This window comes from Aulostomus chinensis, unplaced genomic scaffold, assembly GCF_037954235.1.
Source record: "Aulostomus chinensis isolate RoL2024-O1b breed Wild unplaced genomic scaffold, RoL_Achi_v1.0 HiC_scaffold_28, whole genome shotgun sequence".
NCBI classification, from domain to species: Eukaryota; Metazoa; Chordata; class Actinopteri; order Syngnathiformes; family Aulostomidae; genus Aulostomus; species Aulostomus chinensis.
Window position 1 is genome coordinate 299,454 of NW_028234170.1, and position 24,918 is coordinate 324,371.

Sequence of the window (24,918 nt, forward strand, 5' to 3'; positions counted from 1 at the left end):
TTTTGAGGAAAACTGCATGAAATTAACCTGTAACTTCTCTTTCATGCATCTTTCTATGCTTTCAGGTTGAAACTTGACTGAAAACTCACTTTGAAAAAAAGTTATGGCTGTTTTATATCACAGGTCACAAATATTTTTTTCTCAGCGAGAGAAGGCCAAAATGAACACTTTATGCATGACTCCTGGTTCATTTTTGGAAAACTTCCTGAAATCCACCTTTAACTTCAAGTTTATGCATCTTTCTATACTTTCAGGTTGAAACTTGACTGAAAACTCACTTTGAACAAAATTATGGCTGTTTTGTATCACAGGTCACAAATAGTGTTTTCTAAGCGAGAGAAGGCCTAAATAAACACGTCATGCAAAACTCCTGTATTTTGAGGAAAAGTGAGTGAAGTCCACCTGTAACTTCAAGTTTATGCATCTTTCTATGCTTTCAGGTTGAAACTTTACTGAAAATTCACTTTGAAAAAAAGCTATGGCTGTTTTGTATCACAGGTCACAAATAGCATTTTCTAAGCGAGAGAAGGCAAAAATGAACACTTCATGCAAAACTCCTGTATTTTGTTGAAAACTCAGTAAAATCCACCTTATACTTCAAGTTTATGAATCTTTCTTTGCTTTCAGGTTGAAACTTGACTAAAAACTCACTTTGAAAAAAGTTATGGCTGTTTTGTGTCACAGGTCACAAATAGTGTTTAAGCAGCGAGAGAAGGCAAAAATGAACACTTCATGCATAATTCCTGTATTTTGAGGAATACTGCCTGAAATCCACTTGTAACTTCAAGTTTATGCATCTTTCTATGCTTTCAGGTTGAAACTTTACTAAAAACTCACTTTGAACAGAAGTTATGGCTGTTTTGTATCACAGGTCACAAATAGTGTTTTAACAGCGAGAGAAGGCCAAAATGAACACTTCATGCATAACTCCTGTATTTTGAGGAAAACTGCCTGAAATCCACCTCTAACTTCTCTTTTATGCATCTTTCTATGCTTTCAGGTTGAAACTTGTTTGAAAACTCACTTTGAACAAAAGTTATGGCTGTTTTGTATCACAGGTCACAAATAACGTTTTCTCAGCGAGAGAAGGCAAAAATGAACACTTCATGCATAACTCCTGTATTTTTAGGAAAACTGAATTAAATCCACCTCTAACTTCAAGTTTATGCATCTTTCTATGCTTTCAGGTTGAAAATTTACTGAAAACTCACTTTGAGCAAAAGTTATGGCTGTTTTGTATCACAGGTCACAAATAGTGTTTTCTCAGCGAGAGAAGGCCAAAATGAACACTTCATGCATAACTTTTCTATTTTGAGGAAAACTGCATTAAATTAACCTCTACCTTCACTTTTATGCATCTTTCTGTGCCTTCAGGTTGAAACTTGACTGAAAACTCACTTTGAACAAAAGTTATGGCTTTTTTGTATCACAGGTCACGAATAGTGTTTTTTTCAGCGAGAGAGGGCCAAAATGAACACTTCATGCATAACTCCTGTATTTTGAGGAAAACTGCCTGAAATCCACCTCTAATTTCTCTTTCATGCATCTTTCTATGCTTTCACGTTGAAACTTGACTGAAAACTCACTTTGAACAAAAGTTATGGCTGTTTTGTATCACAGGTCACAAATAGCGTTTTCTCAGTGAGAGAAGGCCAAAATGAACACTTCATGCATAACTCCTGTATTTTGAGGAAAACTGCGTGAAATCTACCTTTAACTTCTCTTTTATGCATCTTTCTATGCTTTCAGGTTGAAACTTGACTGAAAACTCACTTTGAACAAAAGTTATGGCTGTTTTGTATCACATGTCACAAATAGCGTTTTCTCAGCGAGAGAAGGCCAAAATGAACACTTCATGCATAACTCCTGTATTTTGAGGAAAACTGCATGAAATCCACCTCTAACTTAAAGGTTTTGCATCTTTCTATGCTTTCAGGTTGAAACTTGACTGAAAACTCACGTTGAACAAAAGTTATGACTGTTTTGCTTCACAAGTCACAAATAGCGTTTTCTCAGCGAGAGAAGGCCAAAATGAACACTTCATGCACAACTCCTGTATTTTGATGAAAACTCACTGAAATCCACCTGTAACTTCAAGTTTTTGCATCTTTCTATGCTTTCAGGTTGAAACTTGACTGAAAACTCACTTTGAACAAAAGTTATGGCTGTTTTGTGTCGCAGGTCACAAACAGCGTTTTCTCAGCGAGAGAAGGCCAAAATGAACACTTCATGCATAACTCTTGTATTTTGAGGAAAATTTCCTGAAATCCACCTGTAACTTCAAGTTTATGCATCTTTCTATGCTTTCAGGTTGAAACTTGATTTAAAACTCACTTTGAATAAAAGTTATGGCTGTTTTGTATCACAGGTCACAAATAGTGTTTTCTCAGCGAGAGAAGGCCAAAATGAACACTTCATGCATAACTCCTGTATTTTGTGGAAAACTGCCTGAAATCCACCTCTAACTTCTCTTTTATGCATCTTTCTATGCTTTCAGGTTGAAACTTGCCTGAAAACTCACTTTGAACAAAAGTTCTGGCTGTTTTATATCACAGGTCACAAAAAGTGTTTTCTCAGCAAGAGAAGGCTAAAATGAACACTTCATGCATAACTCCTGTATTTTGAGGAAAACTGCCTGAAATCCACCTCTAACTTCTCTTTTATGCATCTTTCTATGCTTTCACGTTGAAACTTGACTGAAAACTCACTTTTAACAAAAGTTGTGGCTGTTTTGTATCACAGGTCACAAATTGTGTATTCTCAACGAGAGAAGGCCTAAATGAACACTTCATGTATAACTCCTGTATTTTGAGGAAAACTTCCTGAAATCCACCTCTAACTTCAAGTTTATGCATCTTTCTATGCTTTCAGGTTGAAACTTGACTGAAAACTCACTTTGAATAAAAGTTATGGCTGTTTTGTATCACAGGTCACAAATTGTGTTTTCTCAGCGAGAGAAGGCCAACATGAACACTTCATGCATAACTCCTGTATTTTGAGGAAAACTGCCTGAAATCCACCTCTAACTTCTCTTTTATGCATCTTTCTCTGCTTTCAGGTTGAAACTTGACTGAAAACTCACTTTGAACAAAAGTTATGGCTGTTTTGTGTCACAGGTCACAAACAGCGTTTTCTCTGCGAGAGAAGGCAAAAATGAACACTTCATGCATAACTCCTGCATTTTGTGGAAAACTGCCTGAAATCAACCTCTAACTTCTCTTTTATGCATCTTTCTATGCTTTCAGGTTGAAACTTGACTGAAAACTCACTTTGAACAAAAGTTATGGCTGTTTTGTATCACAGGTCACAAACTGTGTTTTCTCAGCGAGAGAAGGCCAAAATGAACACTTCATGCATAACTCCTGTATTTTGTCGAAAACTGCCTGAAATCAACCTCTAACTTCTCTTTTATGCATCTTTCTATGCTTTCAGGTTGAAACTTGACTGAAAACTCACTTTGAACAAAAGTTATTGCTGTTTTGTACCACAGGTCACAAATATTTTTTTCCCAGCGAGAGAAGGCCAAAATGAACACTTCATGCATAACTCCTGTATTTTGAGGAAAACTGCCTGAAATCCACCTCTAACTTAAAGATTATGCATCTTTCTATGCTTTCAGGTTGAAACTTGACTGAAAACTCACTTTGAACAAAAGTTATGGCTGTTTTGTATCACAGGTCACAAATAGCGTTTTCTCAGCGAGAGAAGGCCAAAATGAACACTTCATGCATAACTCCTGTATTTTGAGGAAAACTGCATGAAATCCACGTCTAATTTCACTTTTATGCATCTTTCTATGCTTTCAGGTTGAAACTTGACTGAAAACTCACTTTGAAGAAAAGTTATGGCTGTTTATATCACAGGTCACAAAAAGCGTTTTCTCAGCAAGAGAAGGCCAAAATGAACACTTCATGCATAACTCCTGTATTTTGAGGAAAACTGCCTGAAATCCACCTCTAGCTTAAAGATTATACATCTTTCTATGCTTTCAGGTTGAAACTTGACTGAAAACTCACTTTGAACAAAAGTTATGGCTGTTTTGTATCACAGGTCACAAATAGCGTTTTCTCAGCGAGAGAAGGCCAAAATGAACACTTCATGCATAACTCCTGTATTTTGAGGAAAACTGCCTGAAATCCACCTGTAACTTGACTTTTATGCATATATCTATGCTTTCAGGTTGAAACTTGACTGAAAACTCACTTTGAAAAAAAGTTATGGCTGTTTTGTATCACAGGTCACAAAAAGCGTTTTCTCAGCGAGAGAAGGCCAAAATGAACACTTCATGCATAACTCCTGTATTTTGTCGAAAACTCCCTGAAATCCACCTCTAACTTCAAGTACATGCATCTTTCTATGCTTTCAGGTTGAAACTTGACTGAAAACTCACTTTGAACAAAAGTTATGGCTGTTTTGTATCACAGGTCCCAAATAGTGTTTTCTCAGCGAGAGAAGGCCAAAATGAACACTTCATGCATAACTCCTGTAGTTTGAAGAAAACTGCCTGAAATCCACCTCTAACTTAAAGTCTATGCATCTTTCTATGCTTTCAGTTTGAAACTTGACTGAAAACTCACTTTGAACAAAAGTTATGGCTGTTTTGTATCACAGGTAACAAATAGTGTTTTCTCAGCGAGAGAAGGCCAAAATGAACACTTTATGCATAACTCCTGTATTTCAAGGAAAACTGCCTGAAATCCACCTCTAACTTAAAGATTATGCATCTTTCTATGCTTTCAGGTTGAAACTTGACTGAAAACTCACTTTGAACAAAAGTTATGGCTGTTTTGTATCACAGGTCACAAATAGCGTTTTCTCAGCGAGAGAAGGCCAAAATTAACACTTCATGCATAATTCCTGTATTTTGAGGAAAACTGAGTGAAATCCACCTGTAACTTCTCTTTTATGCATCTTTCTTTGCTTTCAGGTTGAAACTTGACTGAAAACTCACTTTGAACAAAAGTTGTGGCTGTTTTGTATCACAGATCACAAATAGCGTTTTCACAGCGAGAGAAGGACAAAATGAACACTTCATATATAATTCCTGTATTTTATGGAAAACTGAGTTAAAACCATCCTCTAACTTAAAGTTTATGCATCTTTCTATTCTTTTAGGTTGAAACTTGTCTGACAACTCACTTTGAACAAAAGTTATGGCTGTTTTGTATCACAGGTCACAAATAGTGTTTTCTGAGCGAGAGAAGGCCAAAATGAACACTTCATGCATAACTCCTGTATTCTTTAGAAAACTGCATGAAATCTACCTGTAACTTCTCTTTTATGCATCTTTCTATGCTTTCAGGTTGAAACTTGACTGAAAACTCACTTTGAAAAAAAGTTATGGCATTTTTGTATCACAGGTCACAAATAGTGTTTTCTCAGCGAGAGAAGGCCAAAATGAACACTTCATGCATAACTCCTTTATTTTGTGGAAAACTGAGTAAAATCCACCTGTAACTTCAAGTTTATGCATCTTTCTATGTTTTCAGGTTGAAACTTGACTGAAAACTCACTTTGAACAAAAGTTATGTCTGTTTTGTATCACAGGTCACAAATAGTGTTTTCTCAGTGAAAGAAGGACAAAATGAACACTTCATATATAATTCCTGTATTTTATGGAAAACTGAATTAAAACCATCCTCTAACTTAAAGTTTATGCATCTTTCTATTCTTTTAGGTTGAAACTTGTCTGACAACTCACTTTGAACAAAAGTTATGGCTGTTTTGTATCACAGGTCACAAATAGTGTTTTCTGAGCGAGAGAAGGCCAAAATGAACACTTCATGCATAACTCCTGTATTCTTTAGAAAACTGCATGAAATCTACCTTTAACTTCTCTTTTATGCATCTTTCTATGCTTTCAGGTTGAAACTTGACTGAAAACTCACTTTGAAAAAAAGTTATGGCTGTTTTGTATCACAGGTCACAAATACTGTTTTCACAGCGAGAGAAGGCCAAAATGAACACTTCATGCAGAACTCCTGTATTTTGAGGAAAACTGACTGAAATCCACCTCCAACTTCAAGTTTATGCATCTTTCTATGCTTTCAGGTTGAACTTTCACTTTGAAGTCATTTTGAAAAAAAATTACGTCTCTGATGTCACGGTTCACGAAGATTGTTTTCAAAACAAAAGAAGACATTTTAATCATTTCACGAGAACTCCATTAGTTTGACCAAAACTGGCTTAAAAGCACCTGTTACTTCAAAGGTTTTCATCATTCTGTGTTTTCAGATTTGAAGTTCACTGAAAGGTCAGTGTGATCAAGAGTTCCAGAATTTTTGATCACAGGTCACACAATGCCTTTTACCAGCGAGAGTCCTCTGGAGTGAACACTTCTTGCTGAACTCCCTTATTTTCAGGATAACTGACTGAAATCCACCTGTAACTTCTCTTTTATGCATCTTTCTATGCTTTCAGGTTGAAACTTGACTGAAAACTCACTTTGAACAAAAGTTATGGCTGTTTTGTATCACAGGTCACAAATAGCATTTTCTCAGCGAGAGAAGGCCAAAATGAAAACTTCATGCATAACTCCTGTATTTTGAGGAAAACTGCTTGAAATCCACCTGTAACTTCTCTTTTATGCATCTTTCTATGCTTTCAGGTTGAAACTTGACTGAAAACTCACTTTGAACAAAAGTTATGGCTGTTTTGTATCACAGGTCACAAATAGTGTTTTCTCAGCGAGAGAAGGCCAAAATGAATACTTCATGCATAACTCCTGTATTTTGAGGAAAAATGCCTGAAATCCACCTCTAACTTCAAGTTTATGTATCTTTCTATGCTTTCAGGTTGAAACTTGACTGAAAACTCGCTTTGAACAAAAGTTATGGCTGTTTTGTGTCACAGGTCACAAACAGCGTTTTCTCAGCGAGAGAAGGCAAAAATGAACACTTCATGCATAACTCCTGCATTTTGTGGAAAACTGCCTGAAATCAACCTCTAACTTCTCTTTTATGCATCTTTCTATGCTTTCAGGTTGAAACTTGACTGAAAACTCACTTTGAACAAAAGTTATGGCTGTTTTGTATCACAGGTCACAAACTGTGTTTTCTCAGCGAGAGAAGGCCAAAATGAACACTTCATGCATAACTCCTGTATTTTGTCGAAAACTGCCTGAAATCAACCTCTAACTTCTCTTTTATGCAACTTTCTATGCTTTCAGGTTGAAACTTGACTGAAAACTCACTTTGAACAAAAGTTATTGCTGTTTTGTATCACAGGTCACAAATATTTTTTTCCCAGCGAGAGAAGGCCAAAATGAACACTTCATGCAGAACTCCTGTATTTTGAGGAAAACTGCCTGAAATCCACCTCTAGCTTAAAGATTATACATCTTTCTATGCTTTCAGGTTGAAACTTGACTGAAAACTCACTTTGAACAAAAGTTATGGCTGTTTTGTATCACAGGTCACAAATAGCGTTTTCTCAGCGAGAGAAGGCCAAAATGAACACTTCATGCATAACTCCTGTATTTTGAGGAAAACTGCCTGAAATCCACCTGTAACTTCACTTTTATGCATATATCTATGCTTTCAGGTTGAAACTTGACTGAAAACTCACTTTGAAAAAAAGTTATGGCTGTTTTGTATCACAGGTCACAAAAAGCGTTTTCTCAGCGAGAGAAGGCCAAAATGAACACTTCATGCATAACTCCTGTATTTTGTCGAAAACTCCCTGAAATCCACCTCTAACTTCAAGTACATGCATCTTTCTATGCTTTCAGGTTGAAACTTGACTGAAAACTCACTTTGAACAAAAGTTATGGCTGTTTTGTATCACAGGTCCCAAATAGTGTTTTCTCAGCGAGAGAAGGCCAAAATGAACACTTCATGCATAACTCCTGTAGTTTGAAGAAAACTGCCTGAAATCCACCTCTAACTTAAAGTCTATGCATCTTTCTATGCTTTCAGGTTGAAACTTGACTGAAAACTCACTTTAAAAAAAGTTTTGGCTGTTTTCTATCACAGGTCACAAATAGTGTTTTCTCAGCGAGAGAAAGCCAAAATGAACACTTCATGCATAACTCCTGTATTTCAAGGAAAACTGCCTGAAATCCACCTCTAACTTAAAGATTATGCATCTTTCTATGCTTTCAGGTTGAAACTTGACTGAAAACTCACTTTGAACAAAAGTTATGGCTGTTTTGTATCACAGGTCACAAATAGCGTTTTCTCAGCGAGAGAAGGCCAAAATTAACACTTCATGCATAATTCCTGTATTTTGAGGAAAACTGAGTGAAATCCACCTGTAACTTCTCTTTTATGCATCTTTCTTTGCTTTCAGTTTGAAACTTGACTGAAAACTCACTTTGAACAAAAGTTGTGGCTGTTTTGTATCAAAGATCACAAATAGCGTTTTCACAGCGAGAGAAGGCCAAAATGAACACTTTATGCATAACTCCTGTATTTTGAGGAAAACTGTGTGAAATCCACCTGTAACTTCAAGTTTATGTATCTTTCTTTGCTTTCAAGTTGAAACTTGACTGAAAACTCACTTTGAACAAAAGTTATGGCTTTTTTGTATCACAGGTCACAAATAGTGTTTCCTCAGCGAGAGAAGGCCAAAATGAACACTTCATGCATAACTCCTGTATTTTGAGGAAAACTGAGTGAAATCCACCTGTAACTTATCTTTTATGCATCTTTCTATGCTTTTAGGTTGAAACTTGACTGAAAACTCACTTTGAAGAAAAGTGATGGCTGTTTTGTATCACAGGTCCCAAATAGCGTTTTCTCAGGGAGAGAAGGCCAAAATGAACACTTCATGCATAACTCCTGTATTTTGAGGAAAACTGCGTGAAATCCACCTGTAACGTCTGTTTTATTCATCTTTCTATGCTTTCAGATTGAAACTTGACTGAAAACTCACTTTGAACAAAAGTTATGGCTGTTTTGTATCACAGGTCAGAAATAGCGTTTTCTCAGCGAGAGAAAGCCAAAATGAACACTTCATGCATAACTCCTGTATTTTGAGGAAAACTGCCTGAAATTCACGTATAACTTCTCTTTTATTCATCTTCCTATGCTTTCAGGTTGAAACTTGACTGAAAACTCACTTTGAAAAAAAGTTATGGCTGTTTTATATCACAGGTCACAAATATTTTTTTCTCAGCGAGAGAAGGCCAAAATGAACACTTTATGCATGACTCCTGGTTCATTTTTGGAAAACTTCCTGAAATCCACCTTTAACTTCAAGTTTATGCATCTTTCTATACTTTCAGGTTGAAACTTGACTGAAAACTTACTTTGAACAAAATTATGGCTGTTTTGTATCACAGGTCACAAATAGCGTTTTCCAAGCGAGAGGAGGCCAAAATGAACACTTCATGCATAACTCCTGTATTTTGAGGAAAACTGCCTGAAATCCACCTCTAACTTCTCTTTAATGCATCTTTCTATGCTTTCAGGTTGAAACTTGACTGAAAACTCTCTTTGAACAAAAGTTATGGCTGTTTTGTATCAGGTCACAAATAGCGTTTTCTCAGCGAGATAAGGCCAAAATGAACACTTCATGCCTAACTCCTGTATTTTGTGGAAAACTCAGTAAAATCCACCTTTGACTTCAAGTTTATGAATCTTTCTTTGCTTTCAGGTTGAAACTTGACTAAAAACTCACTTTGAAAAAAAGTTATGGCTGTTGTGTATCACAGGTCACAAATAGTGTTTTCTCAGCGAGAGAAGGCAAAAATGAACACTTCATTCATAACTCCTGCATTTTGAGGAAAACTGCATGAAATTCACCTGTAACTTCTCTTTCATGCATCTTTCTATGCTTTCAGGTAGAATCTTGACTAAAAACTCACTTTGAAAAAATGTTATGGCTGTTTTGTATCACAGGTCACAAATACCGTTTTCTCAGTGAGAGAAGGCCAAAATGAACACTTCATTCATAACTCCTGTATCTTGAGGAAAACTGCGAGAAATCCACCTGTAACTTCAAGTTAATGCATCTTTCTATGCTTTCAGGTTGAAACTTGACTGAAACCTCACTTTGAACAAAAGTTATGGCTGTTTTGTATCACAGGTCACAAATACCGTTTTCTCAGTGAGAGAAGGCCAAAATGAACACTTCATTCATGACTCCTGTATTTTGAGGAAAACTGCGTGAAATTCACCTATAACTTCTCTTTTATTCATCTTCCTATGCTTTCAGGTTGAAACTTGACTGAAAACTCACTTTGAAAAAAAGTTATGGCTGTTTTATATCACAGGTCACAAATATTTTTTTCTCAGCGAGAGAAGGCCAAAATGAACACTTTATGCATGACTCCTGGTTTATTTTTGGAAAACTTCCTGAAATCAACCTTTAACTTCAAGTTTATGCATCTTTCTATACTTTCAGGTTGAAACTTGACTGAAAACTGACTTTGAACGAAATTATGGCTGTTTTGTATCACAGGTCACAAATAGCATTTTCGAAGCGAGAGAAGGCAAAAATGAACACTTCATGCAAAACTCCTGTATTTTTTGGAAAACTCAGTAAAATCCACCTTTTACTTCAAGTTTATGAATCTTTCTTTGCTTTCAGGTTGAAACTTGACTAAAAACTCACTTTGAAAAAAAGTTATGGCTGTTTTGTATCACAGGTCACAAATAGTGTTTTCTCAGCGAGAGAAGGCAAAAATGAACACTTCATTCATAACTCCTGTATTTTGAGGAAAAGTGAGTGAAGTCCACCTGTAACTTTAAATTTATGCATCTTTCTTTGCTTTCAGGTTGAAACTTTACTGAAAATTCACTTTCAAAAAAAGCTATGGCTGTTTTTTATCAAAGGTCACAATAGTGTTTTCTCAGCGAGAGAAGGCCAAAATGAACACTTCATGCATAACTCCTTTATTTTTTGGAAAACTCCATGAAATCCACTTTTTCACTTCAAGTTTATGCATCTTTCTATGTTTTCAGGTTGAAACTTTTCTGTAAACTCACTTTGAACAAAAGTTATGGCTGTTTTGTATCACATGTCACAAATAGTGCTTTCTCAGCGAGAGAAGGCCAAAATGAACACTTCATGCATAACTCCTGTATTCTGAGGAAAACTGCGTGAAATCCACCTGTACCTTCTCTTTCATGCATCTTTCTATGCTTTCAGGTTGAATCTTGACTGAAAACTCACTTTTAAATAAAGTTATGGCTGTTTTGTATCACAGGTCACAAATAGTGTTTTCTCAGCGAGAGAAGGCCAAAATGAACACTTCATGCATAACTCCTTTATTTTGTGGAAAACTGAGTAAAATCCACCTGTAACTTCAAGTTTATGCATCTTTCTATGTTTTCAGGTTGAAACTTGACTGAAAACTCACTTTGAACAAAAGTTATGTCTGTTTTGTATCACAGGTCACAAATAGTGTTTTCTCAGTGAAAGAAGGACAAAATGAACACTTCATATATAATTCCTTCATTTTATGGAAAACTGAGTTAAAACCATCCTCTAACTTAAAGTTTATGCATCTTTCTATTCTTTTAGGTTGAAACTTGTCTGACAACTCACTTTGAACAAAAGTTATGGCTGTTTTGTATCACAGGTCACAAATAGTGTTTTCTGAGCGAGAGAAGGCCAAAATGAACACTTCATGCATAACTCCTGTATTCTTTAGAAAACTGCATGAAATCTACCTGTAACTTCTCTTTTATGCATCTTTCTATGCTTTCAGGTTGAAACTTGACTGAAAACTCACTTTGAAAAAAAGTTATGGCTGTTTTGTATCACAGGTCACAAATACTGTTTTCACAGCGAGAGAAGGCCAAAATGAACACTTCATGCAGAACTCCTGTATTTTGAGGAAAACTGACTGAAATCCACCTCCAACTTCAAGTTTATGCATCTTTCTATGCTTTCAGGTTGAACTTTCACTTTGAAGTCATTTTGAAAAAAAATTACGTCTCTGATGTCACGGTTCACGAAGATTGTTTTCAAAACAAAAGAAGACATTTTAATCATTTCATGCAGAACTCCATTAGTTTGAGCAAAGCTGGCTTAAAAGCACCTGTTACTTCAAAGGTTTTCATCATTCTGTGTTTTCAGATTTGAAGTTCACTGAAAGGTCAGTGTGATCAAGAGTTCCAGAATTTTTGATCACAGGTCACACAATGCCTTTTACCAGCGAGAGTCCTCTGGAGTGAACACTTCTTGCTGAACTCCCTTATTTTCAGGATAACTGACTGAAATCCACCTGTAACTTCTCTTTTATGCATCTTTCTATGCTTTCAGGTTGAAACTTGACTGAAAACTCACTCTGAAAAAAAGTTCTGGCTGTTTTGTATCGCAGTTCCTAAATAGTGTTTTCTCAGCGAGAGAAGACCAAAATAAACACTTCATGCATAACTCCTGTATTTTGAGGAAAAGTGAGTGAAATTCACCTATAACTTCTGTTTCATGCATCTTTCTATGCTTTCAGGTTGAAACTTGACTGAAAACTCAGTTTGAACAAAAGTTATGGCTGTTTTGTATCACAGGTCACAAATAGCGTTTTCACAGCGAGAGAAGGCCAAAATGAACACTTTATGCATAACTCCTGTATTTTGAGGAAAACTTTGTGAAATCCACCTGTAACTTCAAGTTTATGTATCTTTCTTTGCTTTCAAGTTGAAACTTGACTGAAAACTCACTTTGAACAAAAGTTATGGCTTTTTTGTATCACAGGTCACAAATAGTGTTTCCTCAGCGAGAGAAGGTCAAAATGAAAACTTCATGCATAACTCCTGTATTTTGAGGAAAACTGCATGAAATCCACCTGTATCTTCAAGTGTTTGCATCTTTCTATTCTTTCAGGTTAAACTTTCACTTCGAAGTCATTTTGAAAAAAAATTACGTCTTTGATGTCACGGTTCACGAAAACTGTTTTCAAAACAAAAGAAGACATTTTAAACATTTCATGCAGAACTCTATTAGTTTGAGCAAAGCTGGCTTAAAAGCACCTGTTACTTCAAAGGTTTTCATCATCCTTTGTTTTCAGATTTTAAGTTCACTGAAAGGTCAGTGTTATCAAGAGTTCCAGCATTTGTGATCACAGGTCACACAATGCCTTTTACCAGCGAGAGTCCTCTGGAGTGAACACTTCTTGCTGAACTCCCTTATTGAGAGGAAAACTGACTGAAATCCACGTGTCATGTCAAGATAATGTAATTTTCATTGTTTTCAGGTTGAAACTTGTCTGAAAACTCACTTTGAACAAAAGTTATGGCTGTTTTGTATCACAGGTCACAAATAGCGTTTTCACAGCGAGAGAAGGCCAAAATGAACACTTTATGCATAACTCCTGTATTTTGAGGAAAACTGCATGAAATCCACCTTTAACTTATCTTTTAGGCATCTTTCTATGCTTTCAGGTTGAAACTTGACTGAAAACTCACTTTGAACAAAAGTTATGGCTGTTTTGTATCACAGGTCACAAATTGCGTTTTCTCAGCGAGAGAAGGCCAAAATGAACACTTCATGCATAACTCCTGTATTTTGAGGAAATCTGAGTGAAATCCACCTGTAACTTCAAGTTTGTACATCGTTCTATGCTTTCAGGTTGAAACTTGACTGAAAACTCACTTTGAACAAAAGTTATGGCTGTTTTGTATCACAGGTCACAAATAGTGTTTTCTCAGCGAGAGAAGGCCAAAATGAACACTTCATGCAGAACTCCTGTATTTTGAGGAAAACTGCCTGAAATCCACCTCTAACTTCTCTTTTATGCATCTTTCTATGCTTTCAGTTTGAACCTTGACTGAAAACTCACTTTCAAAAAAGTTTTGGCTGTTTTGTATCACAGGTCACAAATAGTGTTTTCTCAGCGAGAGAAGGCCAAAATGAACACTTCATGCATAACTCCTGTATTTCGAGGAAAACCACCTGAAATCCACCTCTAACTTAAAGATTATGCATCTTTCTATGCTTTCAGGTTGAAACTTGACTGAAAACACACTTTGAACAAAAGTTATGGCTGTTTTGTATCACAGGTCACAAATAGTGTTTTCTCAGCGAGAGAAGGCCAAAATGAACACTTCATGCAGAACTCCTGTATTTTGAGGAAAACTCACTTAAATCCAGCTGTAACTTCAAGTTTATGCATCTTTCTATGCTTTCAGGTTGAAACTTGACTGAAAACAAACTTTTAAAAAAAGTTAGGGCATTTTTGTATCACAGGTCACAAATAGTGTTTTCTCAGCGAGAGAAGGCCAAAATGAACACTTCATGCAGAACTCCTGTATTTTGATGAAAACTCACTGAAATTCACCTGTAACTTCAAGTTTTTGCATCTTTCTATTCTTTCAGGTTGAAACTTGACTGAAAACTCACTTTGAAGAAAAGTTATTGCATTTTTGTATCACAGGTCACAAATAGTGTTTTCTCAGCGAGAGAAGGCCAAAACGAAGACTTCTTTCAGAACTCCTGTATTTTGAGGAAAACTCACTGAAATCCTCGAGTATCTTCAAGTGTATGCATCTTTCTATGCTTTCAGGTTGAAACTTGACTGAAAACTCACTTTGAACAAAAGTTATGGCTCTTTTGTATCACAGGTCACAAATAGTGTTTTCTCAGCGAGCGAAGGCCAAAATGAACACTTCATGCAGAACTCCTGTATTTTTTGGAAAACTGCATGAAATCCACCTGTAACTTCTGTCCAATGCATCTTTCTATGCTTTCAGGTTGAAACCTGACTGAAAACTTACTTTGAACAAAAGTTATGGCTGTTTTGTATCACAGGTCACAAATAGCATTTTCTTAGAGAGGGAAGGCAAGAATGAACACTTTATGCATAACTCCTGTATTTTGAGAAAAACTGCATGAAATCCACCTGTAACTTCAAGTTTATGTATCTTTCTATGCTTTCCGGTTGAAACCTGACTGAAAACTCACTTTGACAAAAAGTTATGGCTGTTTTGTATCACAGGTCACAAATAGCGTTTTCTCAGCGAGAAAAGGCCAAAATGAAAACTTCATGCATAACTCCTGTATTTTGAGGAAAACTGCATGAAATCCACCTGTAACTTCAAGTTTATGCATCTTTCTATGCTTTCAGGTGGAAGCTTTCACTTCAAAGACATTTAAAAAAGAATTACGTCTTTGATGATCACGGTTCACGAAGACTGTTTTCAAAACAAAAGAAGACATTTTAAACATTTCATGCAGAACTCCATTAGTTTGAGCAAAGCTGCCTTAAAAGCACCTGTTACTTCAAAGGTTTTCATCATTCTGTGTTTTCAGATTTGAAGTTCACTGAAAGGTCAGTGTGATCAAGAGTTCCAGCATTTGTGATCACAGGTCACACAATGCCTTTTACCAGCGAGAGTCCCCTGGAGTGAACACTTCTTGCTGAACTCCCTTATATTCAGGAAAACTGACTGAAATCCACGTGTCATGTCAACGTAATGTAATTTTCATTGTATCTGGGTTGAAAACTTGTCTGAAAACTCACTTTGAACAAAAGTTATGGCTGTTTTGTATCACAGGTCACAAATAGTGTTTTCTCAGCGAGAGAAGGCCAAAATGAACACTTCATGCAGAACTCCTGTATTTTGAGGAAAACTGCATGAAATCCACCTTTAACTTATCTTTTAGGCATCTTTCTATGCTTTCAGGTTGAAACTTGACTGAAAACTCACTTTGAACAAAAGTTATGGCTGTTTTGTATCACAGGTCACAAATTGCGTTTTCTCAGCGAGAGAAGGCCAAAATGAACACTTCATGCATAACTCCTGTATTTTGAGGAAATCTGAGTGAAATCCACCTGTAACTTCAAGTTTGTACATCGTTCTATGCTTTCAGGTTGAAACTTGACTGAAAACTCACTTTGAACAAAAGTTATGGCTGTTTTGTATCACAGGTCACAAATAGTGTTTTCTCAGCGAGAGAAGGCCAAAATGAACACTTCATGCAGAACTCCTGTATTTTGAGGAAAACTGCCTGAAATCCACCTCTAACTTCTCTTTTATGCATCTTTCTATGCTTTCAGTTTGAACCTTGACTGAAAACTCACTTTCAAAAAAGTTTTGGCTGTTTTGTATCACAGGTCACAAATAGTGTTTTCTCAGCGAGAGAAGGCCAAAATGAACACTTCATGCATAACTCCTGTATTTCGAGGAAAACCACCTGAAATCCACCTCTAACTTAAAGATTATGCATCTTTCTATGCTTTCAGGTTGAAACTTGACTGAAAACACACTTTGAACAAAAGTTATGGCTGTTTTGTATCACAGGTCACAAATAGTGTTTTCTCAGCGAGAGAAGGCCAAAATGAACACTTCATGCAGAACTCCTGTATTTTGAGGAAAACTCACTTAAATCCAGCTGTAACTTCAAGTTTATGCATCTTTCTATGCTTTCAGGTTGAAACTTGACTGAAAACAAACTTTTAAAAAAAGTTAGGGCATTTTTGTATCACAGGTCACAAATAGTGTTTTCTCAGCGAGAGAAGGCCAAAATGAACACTTCATGCAGAACTCCTGTATTTTGATGAAAACTCACTGAAATCCACCTGTAACTTCAAGTTTTTGCATCTTTCTATTCTTTCAGGTTGAAACTTGACTGAAAACTCACTTTGAAGAAAAGTTATTGCATTTTTGTATCACAGGTCACAAATAGTGTTTTCTCAGCGAGAGAAGGCCAAAATGAACACTTCATGCAGAACTCCTGTATTTTTTGGAAAACTGCATGAAATCCACCTGTAACTTCTGTCCAATGCATCTTTCTATGCTTTCCGGTTGAAACCTGACTGAAAACTCACTTTGACAAAAAGTTATGGCTGTTTTGTATCACAGGTCACAAATAGTGTTTTCTCAGCGAAAGAAGGCCAAAATGAACACTTCGTGCATAACTCCTGTATTCTGAGGAAACCTGCCTTAAATCCACCTGTAACTTAAAATCAATGCATCTTTCTATGCTTTCAGGTTGAAACTTGACTAAAAACTCACTTTGAACAAAAGTTATGGTTTTTTTTTTTATCACTGGTCAAAAATAGTGTTTTCACAGCGAGAGAAGGCCAAAATGAACACTTCATGCAGAACTCCTGTATTCTTTGGAAAACTGCATGAAATCCACCTGTAACTTCAAGTTTATGAATCTTTATATGCTTTCAGGTTTAAACTTGACTCAAAACACACTTTGAACAAAAGTTATGGCTGTTTTGTATCACAGGTCACAAATAGTGTTTTCTCAGCGAGAGAAGGCCAAAATGAACACTTCATGCATAACTCCTGTATTTTGAGGAAAACTGAGTGAAATCCACCTGTAACTTCAAGTTTATGCATGTTTCTATGCTTTCAGGTTGAAACTTGACTGAAAACTCATTTTTAACAAAAGTTATGGCTGTTTTGTATCGCAGGTCACAAATAGTGTTTTCTCAGCGAGAGAAGGCCAAAATGAACACTTCATGCATAACTCCTGTATTTTTTGGAAAACTGAGTGGATTTCCACCCATAACTTCTCTTTTATGCATCTTTCTATGCTTTCAGGTTGAAACTTGACTGAAAACTCCCTTTGAACAAAAGTTATGGCTGTTTTGTATCACAGGTCACAAATAGTGTTTTCTCAGTGAGAGAAGGCCAAAATGAACACTTCATGAATAACTCCTGTATTTTGAGGAAAACTACCTGAAATCCACCTCTAACTTCAAGTTTATGCATCTTTCTGTATTTTCAGGTTGAAACTTGACTGAAAACTCACTTTGAACAAAAGTTATGGCTGTTTTGTACCACAGGTCACAAATAGTGTTTTCACAGATAGAGAAGGCCAAAATTAACACTTCATGCAGAACTCCTGTATTTTGAGGAAAATTGAGTGAAATCCACATGTAACTTCAAGTTTATGCATCTTTCTATGCTTTCAGATTGAAACTTGACTTAAAACTCAGTTTCAACAAAAGTTATGGCTGTTTTTTATCACAGGTCACAAATAGTGTTTTCACGAAGAGAGAAGGTCAAAATGAAGGCAAGGCAAGTTTATTTGTAGAGCACAATTCATACACATGGCAACTCAATGTGCCTTACAGTTGCAGAAAAATCTTAAAATCACAAAAAGGCAGATAAAATCATAAAACATAAATAGAATCATTAATTTAAAGAAAAGGAGAAGAGTGCAGATAAAATACTTTCAGCTGTCGTATGCACGACTGAACAGAGTAGTTTTCAGCCTGGTCTTAAACATTGTCACAGTTGATTCCTGTCTCACTTTTTCTGGAAGACTGTTCAAGTTTTTAGTTGCAGAAAACTGGAAAGTAGCTTCACCATGTTTAGTCCTGACTCTGGGCCCCTGTAGGAGACCTCTACCTGAGGTTCTCAGAGACCTGGAGGGTTCATATGGGTCTAACATGTCAGAGATGTACTTCGGTGCTTGACCATGAAGAGACTTGTATACAAGCAGAGCTGTCTTAAAGTCTATTCTCTGAGCAACAGGAAGCCAGTGCAGAGATCTGAGCACTGGACTAATATGGTCGTATTTCCTGGTTCTAGTCAGGACTCGAGCTGTGGCGTTCTGAATGTATTGTAGTTGTTTAACAGCTTGTTTAGAGATACCAGTGAGCAGGCCGTTACAGTAGTCTAACCTACTGGAGACAAATGCATGGATTCGTCTGTCCAAGTCTGGTTCAGACACTATACCTCTGATTTTGGCAATGTTTTTTAGATGGTAAAAGGCTGCTGATATTAGTGACTTTATGTGGCTGTTAAAGTTCAGATCTGAGTCCAATATTACCCCCAGATTTCTAACCTGTTGTTTTGGTTTTAGAGAAAGGGATTCAAGGTGACTGATCACACTTTCTCTTTGCTTCTGTGGCCCAAAAACGATTAATTCCGTTTTTTCTGAGTTTAGCTGGAGAAAGTTGTTTTGCATCCACATGCTTATATGTTGGATGCAGTGGAAGAGTGAATCCGCAGGTCCATGTTCACCTGCTGTCAGAGACACATAGATCTGAGTGTCGTCTGCATAGTTATGGTAGGACACATTATGGCTGCTTATTAGTTGGCCTAGTGGAAGCATGTATAGGTTGAACAAGAGGGGCCCCAAGATTGAACCTTGGGGGACACCACAGGTCATGGCCATTTTGTCTGAGCTGCAATTTCCAATTTCAACAAAGTATGTTCTCTCCTCAAGATAGGACTTGAACCACTTTAGAGCAGAACCAGAGATTCCTAGCCAATTCTCTAGCCTCTGTAAAAGGATCTCATGGTCAACTGTGTCAAAGGCAGCACCCAAGTCAAGCAGGACTAAGACTGAGACTTTGCCTTTGTCTGTGTTTAGGCGGATGTCATTTATCACCTAGATCAGAGCTGTGTCAGTGCTGTGGTGGGGCCTAAAGCCAGACTGGAAAGTATCAAAAGCATTGTTGGACAGGAGAAAGTCAGTGAGTTGTTGATAAACAACTTTTTCGAGGACTTTTCCTAGGAATGGCAGGTTTGATATGGGCCGGTAGTTGTTCAGAACCATGGTATCAAGACTGCTCTTCTTTAAAAGAGGCTTAATGACCGCAGTTTTCAGGGCCCTTGGAAATGTTCCAGTCTCTAGTGAAATCTTAACTAAATGAGTAACTTTTGGTAACAGGCTGCTCAGCACAGTCTTTACAAATCTAGTGGGTAACTCATCAAGGCAGCATGTAGATGAACTCAGACCTGAAATAATCTCTTCGACTGTTTTGTCACTGACAGGAGTGAAATGTGCCAGCTCTAGGTGTTCAGGTGGATGCTGGGCTATCATTTGTGTCTTAGAAATGATAGCTTTTTTAATATCTTGAACTTTATCACTAAAGAATTTTGCAAATTCATTGCATTTTGATATAGAAATGAATTCTAAGGGCAGTGGAACCGAAGGGTTTGTTAATCTGTTTACAGTAGTAAACAGAACTCGAGAATTACCATTCGAGTTTGTAATCACTTCAGAGAAATACCTCTCCCTAGCTCTTCGTAAAGTCTGGTTAAACATGGATAATTTTTGTCTATAAATGTCATAGTCAACCTGTAGCTTTGACTTGCGCCATTTCCGTTCGGCTCTCCGGCACCCTCTTTTTTGTGCCCTGACAGAGTCTTCATTTCTCCATGGTGCTTTTTGTCTGTCTTTAACTATTCTAACCTTAAGGCAAGGCAAGGCAAGGCAATTTTATTTGTATAGCCCGTTTTCACAAACAGTTTGTCTCAAAGGGCTTCACATGGCATCATAACAACATCCTCTGCCCTTAGACCCTCACATCGACTGAGGAAAAACTCCATAGAAAACCCTTTTAACAGGGAAAAATCTGAGAAACCTCAGGGTGAGCAACAGAGGAGGGATCCCTCACCCAGGACGGACAGACGTCCAGTAGATGTTGTTACAGACAAGAAAACAGTTTACAATACAAAATGTGGGAAACACGGAAATGTTAATAACAGCTGAAGAAGGAAGCTTCTGGTAGGGGAGGCAGGGAGAGCAAGCCAGCTTGATGGGGGACTGGATGGCAGACTTGTTCATGGAAGGGGAGCGCAGGCCGGTGTAACAGTAGGGAATAAGGGGGGGGGGGGCGATGCAGGCGGCGGTTGGGGCTCCGGTGGATCGTGGAAACAGAGAGACTGCGAGACACCAAGGCCAAACTACAAAGTGCAACAAGTAAAATGTGCAGGGAGGAGAGGAGGAGAGAGGGGGAGAGGAGAGGAGAGGAGGGAAGGGCTCAATGTAACCTGATGTGTCCCCCAGCAGTCTAAGCCTATAGCAGCATAGCTATCAATGGTTCAGAGCTACCTGAACCAGTCCTAACTGAAGGCTCTGTCATAGAGGAAGGTCTTAAGCCTGGACTTAAACGTAGTTAAAGTGTCTGCCTCTCTGACCCATGGAGAGAGCTGGTTCCACAGTAGAGGAGCCCGGTAACTAAAGGCTCTACCTCCCAGTCTGTTTGTATTGATACTGGGAGTCACTAAAAGACCTGCATTCTGGGAGCGGAGTGCTCTGGTCGGACAGTAGGGACTAATGAGCTCTTTCAAATAGGATGGAGCTTTATCATTGAGAGCCTTATAAGTTAGCAGAAGGACTTTGAAGTCGATTCTAGATCCTACAGGAAGCCAGTGGAGAGAAGCTAAAGTGGGAGAGATGTGTTCTCTCTTCTTAACTCCCGTCAAAACCCTCGCTGCAGCGTTCTGGACCAGCTGGAGACTCTTTAGAGAGTATTTAGGACATCCTGACAAGAGAGAGTTGCAGTAGTCCAGCCGAGAAGTGATAAATGCATGCACCAGTTTTTCAGCATCACTCTGGGAAAGGATATTCCTAATCTTAGCGATACTTCGAAGATGGAAGAAGGCGGTCCTAGTCACATGCTTTATGTGGGAGCTGAAGGAAAGGTCCTGGTCAAAAATGACCCCAAGGTTCCTTGCAGTTGTACTCGAAGTTAGGGTGATGCCATCTAGAGTAGAGATCCGATTCAAGAGTGTGTCCCTGTGGTGTTTAGGTCCAAAAATGATTACCTCAGTTTTATCTGAATTGAGCATTAAGAAGTTAGAAGACATCCAGGATTTAATGTCTTTCAGGCAGTCTTGCAGATGAGTAAACTGGCTTGTGTCGTCTGGCTCCATCGACAAGTAAAGTTGTGTGTCATCTGCATAACAGTGGAAGTTGATCGAGTGCTTCCGGATTATGTCACCTAATGGGAGCATGTAAAGAGTGAAGAGAATCGGTCCTAAAACTGAACCCTGTGGTACACCATATGTAACTCTGCTATACTCCGAATGGTCATTATTAACATGAACAAACTGAAACCTGTCAGATAAGTAGGACTTAACAGGAGCAATGGTGTCCAAGACATTCAAAACACTTGATGTATACGAGTTTAACAGATCATTAACATTAGAACCAGAGGTGTTTTCAAAAGCAACCATTTCCATAAACTGTGTCCTTGTTTTGTCATTTATGAGTCTTCTCCGAACCATTGACGACCCATGTGCTGGCTTGGGTATAACAGACAGATTAAAGAAAACACAAAAATGATCTGATAATGCAATATCCATGACATTAACACCTGAAACAATAACCCCTTTTGTAATGAGCACGTCCAGTGTGTGCCCTCTGTTGTGAGTGGGTTCGTTCACATACTGAGTTAGACCAAACGTTTCAAGGACAGCACTGAGTTCTTTAGCATGTCTGTCACTGGCTACATCCACATGCACATTTAAATCACCTGTAATAACCAAACAGTCAAATTCGGTGCACACAGCTGAAAGTAATTCAGTAAAATCATCAATAAAACAGTTCTGTGGTGGCCTATAAATAGTGATATAAAGTATGGTGGCTTGTTTTAACTCCAATTTGAATGACAAATACTCAAATGATGAAAAAACTCCAAACGACAATTTTTGTAAAACTATATTTTCTCTGAATATGCTACACACCCCTCCACCTCTCTTGCTCTGTCTTGTTTCAGATTCAAAGGTGTAGTGAGGTGGAGTAGACTCAATCAGGACTGCATTACCTGTATTTTTGTCAAGCCACGTCTCAGTTAAAAACATTAAATCAAGATCACGAGAAGAAATAAAATTATTAATTAAAAATGATTTGTTATTTAAAGATCTGACATTAAGCACAGCATGTTTGAGATTAGACTGAGTTTCAAAGGACTCCAAGTTCTTACAAGAGATATGGATTCGATTTCTCTGCTCATCTGTCTGTCTCTCTCTTATCTAATCTTCGTGATATTACAGTAGGTATTGTTTTTGCAGAGAAGTTCTCCTCCCTGGACCTCCAGTTGGGTATACTATGAGTGGTAGCAACGCAGAGGCCCTTTACATCCTAGACAGCAGTGGTGACACTGTTGGAGATTACAGCTGGGCCTGGTGGTGAAGACTGAGCTGGGGGGACTCTGGGGGGAGGGGAAGGGGCACGATACTTCTTTGGGGCTAGAACCCTCGATCTAATCACGTCTGGAGTGAGAGGAACCATTTTCGTGCCTGATTTTATCAAGCTTTCAAGATGGTTTGGAAATCTCAAAGGTGACTGTGGAGATGGGAATGAGAGTGAAGAGTCTCCGGAGGGCGTAGACACAGCAGGTGGTGCCCAGGACGGCGGTGAGGGAGAAGGTGACAGGGATGCTGCATCCCTAACCTTCTCCGGAGATGCAGGTTTTGTCCTTGCAGTTGCAGCAGAGTTGTTTTCTGAAGATGCTGATGTTGTTGTTGTGGGAGCTGGAGCTGATGCCTTCGCTGGGGATGCAGGTTTTGTTGTTGAGGCTGCTGTGGCTGAGTCCTTTCCAGTGGTTGCAGAAGGTGCTGTTTTGGGTACATTCTTTGCCGGGTCCTTGGGTGGGGAAGAGGGAGCTCCTCTCCCTCTCCTCTTTTCTCTCATCGGTTGCCCGCAAGCCTGGTTCAGTTCAGGCCGGTTCTGATGCCTCAGAGCATGGAGGAGGTTATCCGTCAGCCTCTTTACTCCACCTCCATTCAGGTGTGGTCCTTTTCCTCTGAAAAGGTCACCTCGATGCCAAAACAGGTTAAAGTTCTCGATGTAATGCAATCCTCTGGACTCGCAGATGTTGGGTAGCCACGTGTTCAACTGAAGCAGTCGGCTGAATTTATTCACTTTGCTGTCCGTGATTGGGGGGGTCCACTAATAAACGTGGGTAACCCCACTTTATGGAGTCTCTCAAAGAGTGCAAGAAAGTCTTCTTTCAAGATTTCAGACTGTTGATTTCTGATGTCCACTGCACCCACGTGAACGATCAGCTGTTTCACTCCCTGGTTCGTAGCCAGCTCCCTAGGTAGCGCCTGAGTGATGTCAGACACTGTAGCACTGGGGTAGCTGCTTGTTATTATCTGCTTACAGTTTATGTTAGATACGGCCCCGTCTCCTAGCAGCAGCGTATCTTTGACCTTGACGCTTGGCACAGTTTTTCGGCCAGGCTGCTGCCCTGCTTTGACGTCATCCCCATTTTTATGTGACAGTGGTAAGAATCTGTTGGTTAACTTTATTCCGGGTGATGTAATTAGTCTTTCATTCCGAACATTTTGACGTCTCTTTGGTTTAGCACCAAGATTACGGTCAAGCCTCGGAAAAGACACAGTGTCATTTAGCTTTAGGTTGTGAGGAGCAGTCTTTTCACCCCTTTCTTTGGAAGTAAAAGTGGATTTCTTACCACTGGAGATCACTGGAAGAGTATCATGAAGTCCTTTTTCTGTTTCTAGGGTGAAAATCCGCTCTTGTAGTGCACAAATTTGTTGTTTGTAAATCCGACAGTTTTCGCAGGGAGACTCTGTTTGGGTTTCTCCTTCGGTCATGTTGAAAACTTGTCGCTGAGTCGTAAGATACGTTTTTAAAAAAGCATAAAAATGATTAAGAAGTCTTGGTTTACTTAAAAGAAAGAAACAAAATCATATCCAAGACTGCCAGAAAAAAAGTCAAATGAAAGTAAAATGATTAAAAGGCAGATAAAAGCATAAGCAGCAGGAGAGAGCAAAGAGACGTCTGCACTCTTCAGAAGCAGGAAGCACCCTGAAAATGAACACTTCATGCATAACTCCTGTATTTTTTGGAAAACTGAGTTATATCTATCCTCTAACTTAAAGTTTATGCATCTTTCTATGCTTTCAGGTTGAAACTTGACTGAAAACTCACTTTGAACAAAATTATGGCATTTTTGTATCACAGGTCACAAATAGTGTTTTCTCAGCCAGAGAAGGCCAAAATGAACACTTCATGCAGGACTCCTGGTTTATTTTGGAAAACTTCCTGAAATCCACCTCTAACTTCAAGTTTATGCTTCTTTCTATGCTTTCAGGTTGAAACTTGACTGAAAACTCACTTTAAACAAAAGTTATGGCTGTTTTGTATCACAGGTCACAAATAGTGTTTTCTCAGCAAGAGAAGGCCAAAATGAACACTTCATATATAATTACTGTATTTTTTGGAAAACTGAGTTAAATCTATCCTCTAACTTAAAGTTTATGCATCTTTCTATGCTTTCAGGTTGAAACTTGACTGAAAACTCAC